This window comes from Gekko japonicus, unplaced genomic scaffold, assembly GCF_001447785.1.
Source record: "Gekko japonicus isolate JY-2015 unplaced genomic scaffold, Gekko_japonicus_V1.1 scaffold98, whole genome shotgun sequence".
In the NCBI taxonomy this organism is placed as follows: domain Eukaryota; kingdom Metazoa; phylum Chordata; class Lepidosauria; order Squamata; family Gekkonidae; genus Gekko; species Gekko japonicus.
Genome location: NW_015164668.1, coordinates 778154 through 793705, shown reverse-complemented (window position 1 = coordinate 793705; position 15552 = coordinate 778154).

Genomic DNA, 15552 nt, shown 5'->3' with positions numbered 1-15552 from the left:
GGCGGAGCCCGGCCCCTTTCCGGGTCACGCCTCCCCGGCGAGTCTTAAAGGGGCGACGCCGCTAAAAGGGGGAGGGATCTGCTGAGCTAACTGTGGATTCCTATTCAGGGAGGCGGCTCCAGTGATTTAGACGGGAGGAACTCTGCGTAGATTGTAGCTGCAGCATGATCACGGGCACATCTTGGCGTCATCTCGAGTGGAGCCGGTTCTCTTCGCGCGTTCAGTGGCTGGTGCAGGAATCGGGTGTTGATGCGTGGACGTGTGAATCAGCAGCAAAACTTCGAGAGTATGGAGGACTTGAAATAATTGTTTAGGGCTCCCAACTCCCCCAACAACTTGGGGTCTGTTTCCTAGAATCCCCCCCCCCAAACTGTGAGATTGGCTGCAGATCTGGGTGCCTCTTTTTTTACAGAATGTTTAGCCACATGATTTGCATCATGGGATAAAAATAAGGAGGGGGGTGTTTGCATTCCCCAGGGTTGTGCTAAACCAGAAGCGTCTGATTCAGTCTCCACCCCCTTGGGGGAATCGGTATACAGCAAACCACATTGAAATGCTTGGAGCACGACTTGTACAGTGGAAAAGCCTATAAAGATTATCACCCAATGGCCTACCTCACAGAGCTGGTGTAAAGTTTACCCAGGAAAAATGCTTGTGTAATGGAATGAATTTCCTGGAAAAGAAATTCTAAGATCAAACCACCTTTGGTTTCAAACAAGAGTTAAGAAAAACTTACCAACCTGCTCCCATGTTTCCCAGACATACCCCCTAGCCTCTGCTTCCCTGCCAGATAAGCAATGAAGCCTTTCCAGTCAGAGGACAGCTTCAGCCCTAGTCTTTTCCCTCTGCAGTGGAAGAACAGGAAAGTTGGTGGTGGTGGTGGGGAATCAGTGGTGTCTCGGTCTTTAGTAAGATGGGTGTTTTCACATTGACTGTCCAGCAGAGGCCAGCCAAAGCAGAGTTACACTGTGGGTTCGTCCCACCTCTAGGTGGGGGCCTGGAATTCTCCCAGAGTTACAACTGATCTCCAGACCACAGAGATCTTCGGCCCAGTTTGGCCAGGGATTCTGGAAGTTTTTTTGGCATCTTCTGGGTATGGTGCAGCGGTCACTGGGAGTGTGTGTGTGTGGGGGGGGAGGTATTTGTGACTTTCCTGCATTGTGCAAAGGTTGGGACTAGATGATCCTGGAAGTCCCTTCCAACTCTATGATTCCATGATCAGTTCCCCTGGAGGAAATGGCAGCTTTGGAGGGTGGACTCTGTGGCATCACATCCCTGCTGAGACCCCTCCCCTCCCTAGACCCCACCCTCCCCAGGCTCCACCCCCAATCTCCAGGAATTTCCCTACCTAGAAGGGTGTAACTCTGCTTAGGAGTTACAAGCATAGGCCCAAGGGACCAACAACTACACTAAAATGGAAGAATACAGCAGCGTAAGGGAGCCACTGGCAAATGGCAGAGATGGGCACCTATGCTCCTGTGGCAATGCCAACAGACCCTGAAAGCGATGCCTTTGTTGCTCTGGCAGTGGACATGCTGCAGCTGTAAGCGTGTGTATGGGGGAGGGTTAGGATTGAATGCCCAGCTGTTTGAAGCCAAAAAGAGGACACTTACAGACTGTGAAGGAGACTGCAGGCCAGGGTAACATCCCCCCCCCTTCCCCTCCTGATTCCCTCTGCTGGGGCAAAGGAGGGTCACTGGGAAGGCAGGCTGGCTGCCACCCAGCAGGGTGCTGCTCTCACATGTGCCAAAAGGAAAACCAGGAAAGTCAGCCTTCCAACAAAATCAGGAATGCTGACTTGCTTTGCGACTGCTTGTCAATTCTAGGAAAAGCTGTAATGCATTCATTGAAAGCAGAGCAAGCCTGCCCTGCTGCAACAGCCGATGCTATGAATGTTTCCTCCACCTTGCAGGGTTTGGCCTCCTCCTTTCCGCTTGCTGACTCAGATGCCACTCAAGGATGCTGCAGACATCCTGGCCCAGGGCCTTTGCCTTCAGTCTTCTGGCCCCTTCTTCAAACCTCCCCCCCCTCCATCACCCTGCTCCCCCTGCTCCCATACAGCTGGCTGGACTCTTTCTGAACCAAACGCAGGCATCCAGGGAAAGCAGGGTGGTAGGGTGAACACACCACAACACTTTGGCCAGCCAACAGAAGAGGATTTCGGCTTTTGAGCAGGTCACTCTTCCTAGTCCATGTAACAGCTTTTATTTTTTTATTTATTTGATTTATTTATTTGATTTATATCTTGCCCTCCCCGCAAGCAGGCTCAGTTCTGGAGGCCTCACTTCAAAAAGAATGTGGACAGAATGGAGTGGTTGCAGAGGAGAGCTACGAGGATGATCAGGGGCCTGGAGACCAAGCCCTGTGAGGAAAGGCTGAGGGACTTGGGAATGTTCAATCTGGAAAAGAGGAGGTGTGGGGGAATGATTGCTCTCTTTAAAGTATTTGAAGGACCATCACTTAGAGGAGGCCAGGAAGCTGTTCCTGTTGGCAGCAGAGGAGAGGACTCGAAATAATGGGTTTAAATTAAGGAAAAACTTCTTTACAGTCAGAGTAGTTCAGCAGTGGAATGGGCTGCCTAGGGAGGTGGTGAGCTCCCCCTCATTGGCAGTCTTTAAGCAGTGTCTGGACAAACACTTGTCAGGGATGCTCTAGGCTGATCCTGCACTGAGCAGGGGGCTGGACTAGATGGCCTGTATAGCCCCTGCCAACTCTGTGATTCTATGATTCAACTCAATGATGCATTAGTATGCAAGCTTTTGAGCTCACCAGAGCTCTTCAATAGGCCAGATGTTACAAAACAAAAAGGAGGGGGGGGGAAACAGAGTTTACAGATCAGAATTTTAAGACTTCATCATGCAGCTTTTTTTCTTCCATCAATTTTTTAATTGTAGCATCTGGCCTGTTGAAGAGTTCTGGTGAGCTCAAAAGCACGCACACTGTTGTGTATCATTGGGCTGGTCTGAATAAAAGGTGTTGCACAGATTTTGGTCTTGGCTCTTTCTTTTGGACTGACATGGCTATAAACAACTGGGACACTCTTTTATAGCGGCACCCTAAACAGAGTTATACCCTTTTAAGTCCATTGACGTTGATGGAGGTGGAAGGGCACAATTCTGTTTAGGATTCCAATGTTTAGGATTTGCACATGCAGCAAAACATCCTTTGGCACTTCCCTTTGCTGTCACATACTTTGCTGAGGTAGGAGATTCAGGTAGAGTGTTTCACTGATCTCGCTGTGGTCACACACACTAAATAATCCACTTTCAATGCACCTTCCAACTGGATTTTGCCAGTTCACACAGTAAAATCCAGTTGGAAAGTGCACTGAAAGTGGATTATTTAGTGTGTGTGACCGCAGCTCTAGCCCCTGCCACCCACTTGTATTTCCTTTTTCTGCTGCCACTGGTCAAAGCTTTTCGTTAAACTGAGGATGCAAAGAATTCCAAAAGGTAAACTGTCCTAGTCTGCTTCAGCAAACATACGCAGGAGTCTTGTGGCACCTTAAAGATATAACAATATTTTATTCCAGAATATAAGCTTTTGTGGACGTGAGTCCACTACTTCAGATGCAATGAGTAGATCCTCGCAGCAGACATAGGAGGATGGGGTGGGTGGGAAACAGTTGCAGGATCAAGAGGCCACGAATTGCAAGACCCATAGGGGAAATGGGAAAATGACTTCCTATTTTGTTCCTGGTAGGTGTCAGAAATTGACAAGATACTGTAAATCGCTTTCATTAAAATAAATAATTATGATTTAACACTTCCCTTCCCTTTGGTGCTACCTAGCATGTATGAAGGCTGTTCTTTTTTTTATTATACTATCAATTTTCCTGAGGAAATTTCTCTCGAGTGAAATGATATGCAGATAACACTAGAGTCTGGATTCGAATGCGAAGAAATGCATGAAATACGAGTGAAGAAAATTGATCTCAATCTAGGTTGCTAACAAAACTGATTAAAAAGCAGCGGACCCACACAAACTTATCTCTTTCCTTGAACACACCGAAGGGGTCTTCTGCTGAATGAGACAGTTGATCTATCAAAGTCACTACTGTCTACTCTGATTTATGGCTGCTCTCTAGGGTCCCAGACAGGGGTCTTTAACATCACCAACTATATCAGATCCCTTTAATGGGGGATGGCAGGAATTGAACCTGGGACCTGCTGTATACGAAGCAGCTGCTCTACCACAGGGCCACAGCCCAATCCCTTTTTTTTCTTCCATTGGTACAAACACAATAATCATTTCCACAGCTATTCATTGTGATTGCGGTTGGAGTAATAGCAGACATTCAAGCAAGCCATCTAGTTAAACGGAGAAAGGTAAAATCCGTAGGGGAACAGCAGCGGTCTGTTCCGGTGCCCAGCAATCTCTCCTCTACGGGCAGCCTAACAAGATTTTCAAATCACATGGCTGTCAGCAGCATTCTTGATGCCATGTGATCCCCATTACCCCTTCCCTCTCCCCCAGGGAGCTGAGCTGGTTTCTCCTGAATTCTGAAGAAATACCTGAACTGCTAATAACCTTTCATCGAACACCAGCCGCCTTGGACAGTTGCTCCTTTCAGTGTTCAAGGGGGCCAAACAGGCCTTTGCCCCCCTGGCTCCTCACTCAGGAAAACATCATTAGAGAACCGGTGGTGGTGGTGGTGGTGTGTCACAGCTAGAGGGGTCAGGCTATATCCGAGTTTGTCCCCTCTCTGACATGAAGCTCTCTGTGTGACCTTGGGCCAATCACTCCCGCTCAGCCTAAACTGGGGAAGGGCGAATCGTTTATGCCACCCTGAGCTCCTTGGAGGAAGGGTGGAATGAAAATGCAGGAGATAGGTAGACCATATAATAATTATGAGCGACGTTAATGATCGTGGCCCTTATCTTACCATCGCAGAGGTGGAAAGGACAGTGGAGGCACGCCCTTTGTTCCTAATCCAGGGCCTCAGCCCAGTGCATGCGGTGCAAGCAGATGCCAAGAAAGAGACGCAGGCTTCTTCTCCGTGCGGAGTGGTGCATGCAGAAGAGGGAGGGGTTCAGCCCCCTCCCTTACTATCCAGGATCGGTAAAGCTCCCTCCTGCCAGAATTCTTTCTTCTGCTTGCTTTTGTAAAACCTGCAGGATTATCTCTTTTGCATTTGGTCCCCAAAGGACAACCTTGCAAATGGGGGGGGGGGCTTTTCCAGGGTCATGGAAAGCAGAGAAGGTCAAAATAGCACTGACTGGTGTGTGTGTATGTGTGTGTGAGAGAGAGCTCTACAGGGAAGCCTCTGTGCCTCCAATGGTGCATATGTTGCTTCCCTGCCTGCCCATTGTATGATCAGCAGACTGAAAAGCATTCCAAAGGGACAGCAGTAACACACACACACTCATCTCTGGCTATCCCAGATCTTGCTTATGGGTGGCCCCAGAGCCACAAGGGTCCACGGTCCTCGCAGCCTTCTCTTCCCTCTGGGTGGGAGGGCTAAGAGGAAGTGACGTTGTCCTGGCAGCTGGAGAAAAGAGAGGAGTAATTTGCTAGAACAGCGTGCACTGAAAATAGTCTCCTGTTACCAAGGTGACAGGACAGCCCCAGAGAACACAATGAGCTGATCAGAGGCTCTGCACCATAACTTGGTGTTTTTTTCTCTTGCGAGCCTTGGATCCGGCTCCTTTTAAAGCTCCTGAGCCTGCTAGCCCTCAGCACGGTCGGATCAAGCACAGTGAAGCTCTTTCAAAGACCCACTGATTGCATGCATCCTTTTATTTCCTTTGGTCATGCATCTTTGGGTTTGATCCCTTTAGCTCCAGGGGCTATGCTGCCTCAGAGTGCAGCAGAAATGTCCCAGGGCAAAGGTGAAGGAAGATGTACGACCCCTCTGCAAATCGCTGAGGGTTCCAGACTCACTTTCCATTGATACAGAGAGCAGGACGTGCCAGGAAAGCCCAACCTTGCATCCTGGCTTCTGCCCCTTGAACTTTGCTGCCCAGGGTAGATGCTGGTGCCAGCCAGTCTGCATATTTTGTCCAGTCAGCCCTGCCCGTCATCACGTACCCTCATTTCCTTCCTTCACTGCAGTGTCTTTTCATATTGGCCAATTCTTGGTGACCACCAAGGGCTTTTTGTCACTGAGGTTCTTGCAAAGAGTGAGGGATGAGATAGTAATCTCCCCCAGTCCAGTGAAACACTTCTAAAGCAAAACTGCATATTCAGGATCAGGCAGAATACTGGATGAGAAATCCTGAAGGTGCTCACTTGCTCTGCAAACGTATGGTAAGACACACCCGTAGATCATGGGGGCTTGGGTAAAAATAAATAAAACCATGCGAGACTGAGGTCGACCTACCCTTGGTGTGAATGCTTTAGAAATGTCAACTATAAACTCAGTAGGGAGAGGAAGAAATGGACAAAAATGTTCTGGTTTTCCTATAAAGTAAGCGGTGGCTCAAGTGGTTAAGACGCTGAACTGTAGGCTGTGGAAGGTCGGTAGTTCAGCAGTTCGAGACCCGAGTGTGCCACATGACAGAGTGAGCTCCTGCCAACCTAGCAGTTCGAAAGCAAGAAATTGCAAGTAGATAAATAGGTACCATTTCAGTGGGAAGGTAACAGCGTTCCGTGCTCCTTGGTGTTTAGTCATGCCGGCCACATGACCCCGGAAATGTCTTTGGACAGCGCTGGCTTGGAAATGGAGATGAGCACCGCAACCCTAGAGTCAGATTCGACTGGCTTTCGAGCAAGGGAACCTTTACCTTTTTAAGCACCTCTTTCTCCAAATTGTCCCTTGAAAACCCAGCTTTTCCATGAAGTTCATTACTTCATTCCCCCAATCCCCATCTCTAACTGATATGAAGCCTCCCCGTGAATATCTGTGACTGTTTCTGTTGTCTCCTCGTATCAGGTATTAAGCCATAAACTCCTTGGAACAGAGAACCGTCCTTCTGTCAGGTCACTCTAGGCAGTGTTTCCGCTTGGGTGGCTATAAAGCTTGAATGGTTAGCCCAGTCTCATCGGATCTAGGAAGCTAAGCAGGGTCAGCCCTGGTTAGTACCAGGATGGGTGACCACCGAGGAAGTCCAGGCTTGCTATGCAGAGGTAGGCAATGGCAAACCACCTCTGCTCATCTCTTGCCTTGAAAACCCTGCAGGATTACAACAAATTGTCAGTGGCTTGACTGCACGTTCCACTACCATAAACCTTGGGCATGGCCAGAGGTGTGAGCTGAGGGTTCTTGGAATCTGCAGCATGCAGCCTGTGTCATCAAACAAGCCAGCCAATGAGTTCTTCAACTACAGTTTGGGTAGGTCCTGTTTATTTGTAGTTGATTGTCAGGCCATTTAGGTACATTCCAGGAGTATAAATACTTCAATATTTATTTATTTTCCCATTTTCTACCATTATACCCTATGAACATGTTATCTGTTACGAACGCAAGATCATTTGTGCTGTCAGTATGAAATTTAGCATTGAGAATTTACCTAGTTGAGAAAGCCCTCCTTCCTTCCTTCCTTCCTTCCTTCCTTCCTTCCTTCCTTCCTTCCTTCCTTCCTATAGTATATTATAATAGTGATTGTAATGCAACGCAATATTTTGTTGATCTCTGACGTAACACTGTACCCCAGGAAAAGGATTTTGTCAGTTAACTCCATGTTTTAGTCAAACAAAATGTTATTACTGCTCTTACCAATTAAGAATGTAATTGACTATGTAATGTGATTTGGAATGGTAGATTTAAATGTAGTTCTCTGTTTCGGGGACAAGGAAAATACTCTGCACAGTGAAGATGCTGTAGAGTTCGCCTCCATACTAGAAAGGAGATGGATGGGGTCTAAGGACCAGATTCTCACAAATCAGGACACATAAGTCTCCAGTTCTAACATATTTATTACCTATGTTGTTCCCCCCTCCCAGTTGAACTGAACAGATGATAACCAGAAACCATGTCATTCTTTTGATCTGTTTAAAAATATTTTCACTATTTTGCATGCTAATGTAACAAGCCATCCCTATATATACAACTATGATATGTAATTCCATTTCATCGTCTGACGAAGTGTGCCTGCACACGAAAGCTCACATCTTGAATAAAAATTTGTTGGTCTTAAAGGTGCCATCGGGCTCTAACTTGGCAGTTTCTAGTGTTTGTCTCGAAGTGCTGTTTGCTGTCCCTCATCAGAAACTGGTTTTGTGCCTCCCCTCACCAAAAGTCCCTCCTGCTTTTCCTTTTGCTGGTTTACGAGTTGTATCGATAATGCTGGTTCCCATTATAATCAATCATTTAACTAAGGGCAAGTGATGAGCTCATTTGCTGAAGAAAGCTAAATGGCTAAAGTGGAGCTTCGCCTTATAAAAAATTAAGGCTGTTACATGACATAGCAGCAACTGAAAGAGGTGAGGAAAGACAACAGCATTGTGTGCATGTGTTTGTGTATGTGAGAGAGAAATTACATCCATCAAATTATGGCTGTCTCAAATCCCTCTTTGTAAAATGTACAGATGTCTTCTGCATTCTTAATACATTCACTCTATAGTCCATACTGCAGCTTTCATCACAAAATGTGGTTTGGTTCATGTCCTTGAGTGATCTGCGCCACATGGGTTTTGAAACCTCTACCATGTTTACTTGATCCACAGTCTGTGCTAACAGCCGCGAATTACACCATGCTTAGTACACTTTCTTCAACAAGTTATAAAAATGGCAATAAAATGGATGGATAATAAAAATGACCTTTCTTACAGTGATGACATAAAAATGACTGGAACTATATATGTGCAGGGTTTTCCCAACCATAAAACTCCATGTTAATGAGCTATTATAAAGCAGCAGTGAAGTTAATTGTCATTGGGGGCCCTCTTCTTGGGAGGGTTGATGGAATTTTATGTACTGCTTTTTAAAAAAATTCTAGGATTTTTTAAAACTTTTGATTTAAAAGAAGAGTTAAAACACTTTCTAATTCATTAATGCACCAGGAAGTATAGAAATTGTAAGTGAAGGCACTCTCCCTTCTCTTTGATGACATGATAAAGGAAGGGTGTTGGTGCCTAGAATTTTAAGCAAACTCAACGTCTGTGGGCAAGGTAGGGGCCATGATTGAATTTGCAACAGTGCCACCCTAAGCCGAACGACAGCCTCCTATGTCCATTGAAGCCAATGGCCTTGGAAAGGTGTAATACTGCTTAGGATGGCAACGTTAAGTGCCTGAAGCTTGTTCTGATCCTTGAATAACCAATACTAATAAAAAATACAAAAGTCATGGATGATGCCTAGAGGGATGGTTGAGGAGTTCTCATGTTAACTTCATTATAGTTCACTATGAAAAAATACGAAGGGAGGGAATGATCCTGATCACCTATTCAAACTCCCTTCCTTTTTGAATGTCCAGTAACAAGAGTCCCTCCCTAGTGCTGCAGCTGGTGGTACCTCCAGTTGTTCACACAACTACTATCCTCAAAGTGAATGCTTCCAAGAAATTTGAGATATGAAATCTGATGGTTTGACTAGCTATGGCTGCTACCTGGCAGTCTTTATCTTTATGGTTGCTTATCTAGTTGTGTGGGAGAACATAAGAATGGCCCTGCTGGATCATACCAGTAGTCCATCTAGTCCAGCATCCTGTCTCATACAGTGGCCAACCAGTTTCTCTGGAGGGCCAACAACAGGACACAGAGGCTGAATGAGGGAGAGAAGGCAGGATGGTCTAGCTCGATCTGGTCAGATCTTAGAAGGTAAACAGTGTTGGCAGTTGGATGGGAGACCACCAAGGAAGGCTCCGCAGAGGAAGACAATGGCAAACCACCTCTGCTTCTCACTTGCCTTGATGAAAGCCCCTTGCTGGGATCAACACAAGTTGGTTGCAACTTGACAGCATTTTCACATATATTCCCAGGATATCATGCTAATTTAAAAAAAAATTAATTGTGATGCTTTTCTGTACCTCTGACATTTCTCTTCACCTGTGGCTTTAAGCACAAGGTTTAACTTGAAACCTATCAAACAGGTGGGGCATACCTTTTTGAGAACCCAGAATGATATAGCGGCTAGAGTGTTAGACTAGGATCTTGGAAACCAAGATTTGATTCCACACTCTGCCATGGAAACTTACCAGGTGACTTTGGGCCATTCTCTCATTTTTTTATATAATAAATTTTATTAAATTTTCAAATATAAAACATCAACAAATACAAACAACTGCGAATAGTGCATAAAACAGTAAGTAGATTATATAACATTAAGTGATGTTAACAATCTTATTATAATTTTTTGTTTTTGTTTCAAAATATATACCAGACTACAGTAAAATTATGCCAGTTCGGGGGGGGGGATTTTTTAAACAGCAAGAATATCAATAAAACAATATAAACTACAACTATGAAAAATATTAAAACAGTTCAAAAGTGAGCAAATATTCTATATATTATTATCTCATTTTTAACCAACCTCACAGGGTTGTTGTGAGGGTCATAAGAGCATAAGAGAAGCCATGTTGGATCAGGTCAATGGCCCATCCTGTCCAACACTCTGTGTCACACAGTGGCCAAAAACCAGGTGCCAGAAACCAGATCAGGTGCAGGAGGGGTGCAAGAATGCTGCTTTTTGCTCCTTGGTGGAAGATAAAACATACTCACTAGACACAATTGAAAGAGAGAGCACAAAAAATGGTGATGATTAGGAGCAGCATAAAGCAGCTGAAGTCTCCATCACCCCATCATCCCAAACTGGTTAGGCAGGTACCTGCCAGGGTGGGTCTGGGTATAGGATATCCTGTCTGAGGACAGAAGATTATGACTAAATGATTCAAAGGTTGCCATCTAACTGTGTGGTCAATATTTCATACCTTTTGTTTTTTAAAGAGGCACTGGCCTTCTTGGCAGAACTTCTAGCTCCTTGCGCGTTCTTTCCAGGAGAACAAATGTCTTCCCACACACCTCAGAACGGATGTTGCCCTTGATGCGGAACTTAAGATTTCAGAGTGCTCAGCTGAGGACAACTTCACCCCAGAGACGGCCTTCAAGGGAACGGCGTGTGTGCGTGCACACACCTCCTCTGTATAAATTCGTTATGAGGTAATTCACTCTCCACTTGTCATATGGTCAAAGACAATACCTCTGACACAGGTCTTTGAAAGCATGCGGACTTAATTTTCGTGTTCCTAAGACTCGGTGGCCTAAAGCGTGTGGCAATTTTTAGGGTTGCCAGCTCTGGGTTGGGAAATTCCTGAATTTTGGGTGGGGTGGAGTCTGGGGAAGGCAGCGTTTGGGGAGAGGACAGGGACCTCAGCGGGGTACGATGCCATAGAATCCGCCTTCCAAAGCAGCTATTTTCTCCAGGGGACCTGATCTCTGTCACCTGGAGATCAGTTGTAATCCCAGGAGATCTCCGGCCCCCACCTGGGGGTTACAAAAGTAGAGAGAGCACGGGATAGGTTATCTAACCAAGTATACACACCGTGAAGAATGATGAAAATGGCCATTTATATGAACAACTAAATTTATGTAACACAATCAGGGCTATTTTTGGGCAGGAACGCACAGGAACGGAGTTCCGGCTGGCTTCAGAGTTGGCCATGCCTATAACCTCCCCCCCCCCAGGTTCCCCAGGAGCCGCACAAGCCGCGGGACGCCTGGGGAAGCCAAGCCATCCAGGGAGGGAAGGCAGTTTAAACTGCCTCTCCTCCTCGGGTTCCTCAGGCTCCCTGCAAGTCGCAGGGCACGTGGGGAAGCCGATCCTGAGAGGGAGCTGTGCTTTCAGGGGTGTGGCCTAATATGCTAATGTGTCTGCTGTTGGGTGTGGCCTATTATGCTAATGAGTTCCTGCTGGGCTTTTTCTACAAAAAAAAGCCCTGAACGCAATTAATATCTCAGTTTCTATGTACCAAAAATCCACCCATCTTTTAGTGTCCCTTATAAACTGCTGATACCGTCACATTCACTCCTTCATTCAACAGGTGAACTCCATGTATTCCAACCATCAAGTGTCCTTGCTGTGATCTGACCTTGTTGAAAACTGGAAGCAACGGAGGTTGTCGGCTGTTGCTTCCAGTTTTCAACAAGGTCAAATCACTACCTGGAGGCTGGCAACCCTAAATTAAAGTGGGGAGCTGGCATTCTGATTTTTAGAACAATAGGCCTTAGAAGCAGAGGCCAGTGCTTGGAGACAGATCATCTGCATTGCATGCAGAAGATCCCCAGCACCTCCAGTTAAAATAACTAGGTAGCAGGCTATGCAAAAGGAGCTGCGGTGGCTCAAGTGGTTAAGACGCTGAACTGCAGTAGTTCAGTAGGTCAGTAGTTCAGCAGTTCGAGACCCGAGTGTGCCGCATGATGGAGTGAGCTCCCGTCTCTAGTTCCAACTCCTGCCAACCTAGCAGTTCAAAAGCAAGAAATTGCAAGTAGATAATTAGGTACCACTTCATTGGGAAGGTAACAGCGTTCCGTGCGCCTTGGTGTTTAGTCATGCTGGCCACATGACCACGGAAATGTCTTCGGACAGCGCTGGCTCTTCGGCTTGGAAACGGAGATGAGCACCGCAACCCTAGAGTCAGATTCAACTGGCTTTCGAGCAAGGGAACCTTTACCTTTACTTTAGGCCATGCAAGAGACCTCCATCTGAGACCCTGGAGAGCTGCCGCCGCTCAGAGCAGACAATGCTGGTTTTCGTGGACCAGTGGTCTCACTCAGTATAAGGCTGTGTCAGTATAAGGGAGTCCCTAGTTTCTTGTATTTTCCAGCTTTTTGGTTCACCATGAATCTATCATGAAAAGCCTCTGCTCCTTTCTTACATATTTACTACTACTGGGCGGGGGGGAGGAATCAGTGCAGAAGTACCTGTTGAATTGTTGTGCAGTTATAGCAAACTCCAGAGATTTCAATGAGATCCATATGAACCTATCTAAATGTTCAGAAAAGAAAGAAGAGAGTGGGTGGGTGTAACACACATACCAATTTCTGTTTTCATTCTTGGACGACCTGCCTACTCGGTGACTTCCGTAGAGGTTTCCGGAGCGATCACTAGGCTTTCTCACAAACCACTAGGGTGCACTCTCTCTCCTTCCAGGGAACTAGCAGTTCTTCAAAGTAACATAAGATACCAAGCAGCACCTTTAAAACTCTATTCCAGCACAAGTGTTCGTATGTCAAACCTTACTTCTTCAGATGCATGCAAACACTTCTGCTGGAATACACTTGGTTGTTGTTGTTGTTATTGTTATTATTATTCTATTTTTTATTGGATTTATATCTCGCCCTCTCAGCAAGCAGGCTCAGGGCAGGTCGCAACAATTAAAATACAAACAGAGTAGTAAATCCAGATGCAAGTACGAATTCATACAAAGTTAAAACTCCTGAAAACAGCAACAAATGGTAGAAAATTTCAATTTCCAGTATCCACGGGTGCCTCCGGTGCTGGGTATAATTTTATAAACATCTCTTTCATGTCCCCCCTTAGTCATCTCTTTTCTACACTGAAAAGTCTCAGACACTTCAGCCTTTCCTCATAGGCAGAGGTCATTTTGGGGGGGATCGCGGGGGATCACAGTTCCCCCGGGTGATGAAGCCCCGCCCCTGCTTCTGGCTGCCCCGCTTCCGGCCCTCATTCAGCCAGGAGGGGGCAGGAGAAGAGGGAGGGTAAGTTGCTTCCTCCCTGCCTCTCCCCGCCCCTGCCTGCCTGGGGCCAAAGAGGGCCTTCGCGGGGCTTCCTTGCACTCCCGCTGACCTTGCAGGTCCACCGCCGGGCCCCTCATGGGACTCGGCAGTGGAGCTGCAAGGCCGGCAGCGGTGGCCGGGACCGTTGGGGGCGGGGTGTGTGGCCTTATGACACACTTCAGGTGATGTCAGGGGGTGTGGCCTTATGACACACTTCCGGTGATGTCAGGGGGTGTGGCATATGCTAATGAGTTATGCTAATGAGTTCCCCTAGCTCTTTTTCTACGAAACGACCCCTGCTCATAGGGAAGGTGCACCAACCCCCTAATCATCTTGGTTGCCCTCTTCTGTACTTTTTCTAGCTCTGTGATGTCCTTTTTGAGATCTAATGGCCAGAACTGTACCTAGTGTGGATTTCTGTAGCAGGATGGACGCAGCAGCACACCACCTTACTCACTGATGTGCAGCCCCTTCTTGGGAAACTTGGACTAGAGGGATTCTCTCCTGCTCCCCCTTGACCTCCTGTGCTGAACTCCTAAGCTCAACTCCCCTGTTCAAAGCACTGTGGGGATGGGGGGGGGGACCCAGGAGCAAGCCCCAGAGGGATCCTGCCTGCCTTTTCTAGGGTCAGGCCTCTAATCAGCTAAGTGTGCCCTCTAATGAACAAAGTGTGCTGGCCTTTGTTTGCTTGCCCAGCGACCTGAGCATTTCCACTCCCCCTCCTGCTCCCCTAATCTCTCTCCCTATCTCCTCCCCTTCCTTATCTTTGCATTATGGATAGCAAAGGAAAGGGAATAGTTTGCTATTGATTCTGTTCTTTTGTAAAGTCCAATGGTAAAGGGCAATAAGTTTCCCAAATTTTATTTTTATTTTATTTTTTATTTTGTGACGTCAGTGCCCCCTCACTTATTTAAAGGCCCCCTGAATTACAAAATCCTGGCTACGGTCCTGCTGGCACTCAGCAGAGCCCAGAGGACTCTGGTCAAAGTGAATCTGGCACTTCAAGGGCAGGATGAAGCCAGAGTGAAGGCTGTGGACAGTGTCTGCTGTGCTCTGAAAGGAGTCTTGCCAAAACAGACATTTGCTGGCTTTCCTACCCCCCACCCCACCCCACCCCACCCCCACCCCCACCCCGTGTTGGTTATCTGGCAGTGTTATTGTTCAGGCCACTAAAAAACAGGCTGGCTGGCTACTTGACTCTTACCTGGTCCTCAGCTCTTTCACACAGAAGCCTTTCTCAGTCTGCTACTCGAGTACCCTGAGTTGACCCAAGAGCCTCGGGCATAGCAATAATGAGTCACAAGCTCTTGCCTATCTCCAGGGTATTTGATCGGATCGTTTTCCAGCCCCTTTCAACTAATTCTGATCCTCCACAGGCATTTATCTGTCCAAACATTAATCAGTTTCTTTGGGACAAATGCATCAGCCATAAAGAACAGAGGGAGAGATTAGAAATCATTTAAAAAGGTACACACCCTACTACAATAAAATAAGGCAATAAAATCTTTATCAACTGGAAAGAGAAGGGGGAAAATCCACTTTGGTAACTGACCCAATTGCCAAAATAAAAAATGCTACGGAAAAGAGGGCAGGGCTGATACAATGCCGGCAAGGAAACTTGTACATAAATTAGAACAGGTTCTGATATTAAAGAATACAAGGGATGATTGCCATAGAAGGCTTCTGAAACATCAACGGCCCCTGCCACACGGGGGGGGGGGGGGAGAACGGCCAAAGTGCGGCTTTTTAGAGCCGCACCAAAAGAGACACGCGGCGGTGGGATCAGATAGATCCCCTGAGCCACCGCGCAGTTCCTCCCCAGCACGATCAGATGCGGGGGGAAGCCACTGAAGGAAGACCAAGGCAGCCGGACTGCGCGTGTGTGCGCATGCGCAGTTCGGCCGGGAGCCTCGATTGCTCCGGAAGACGGGCACGCCG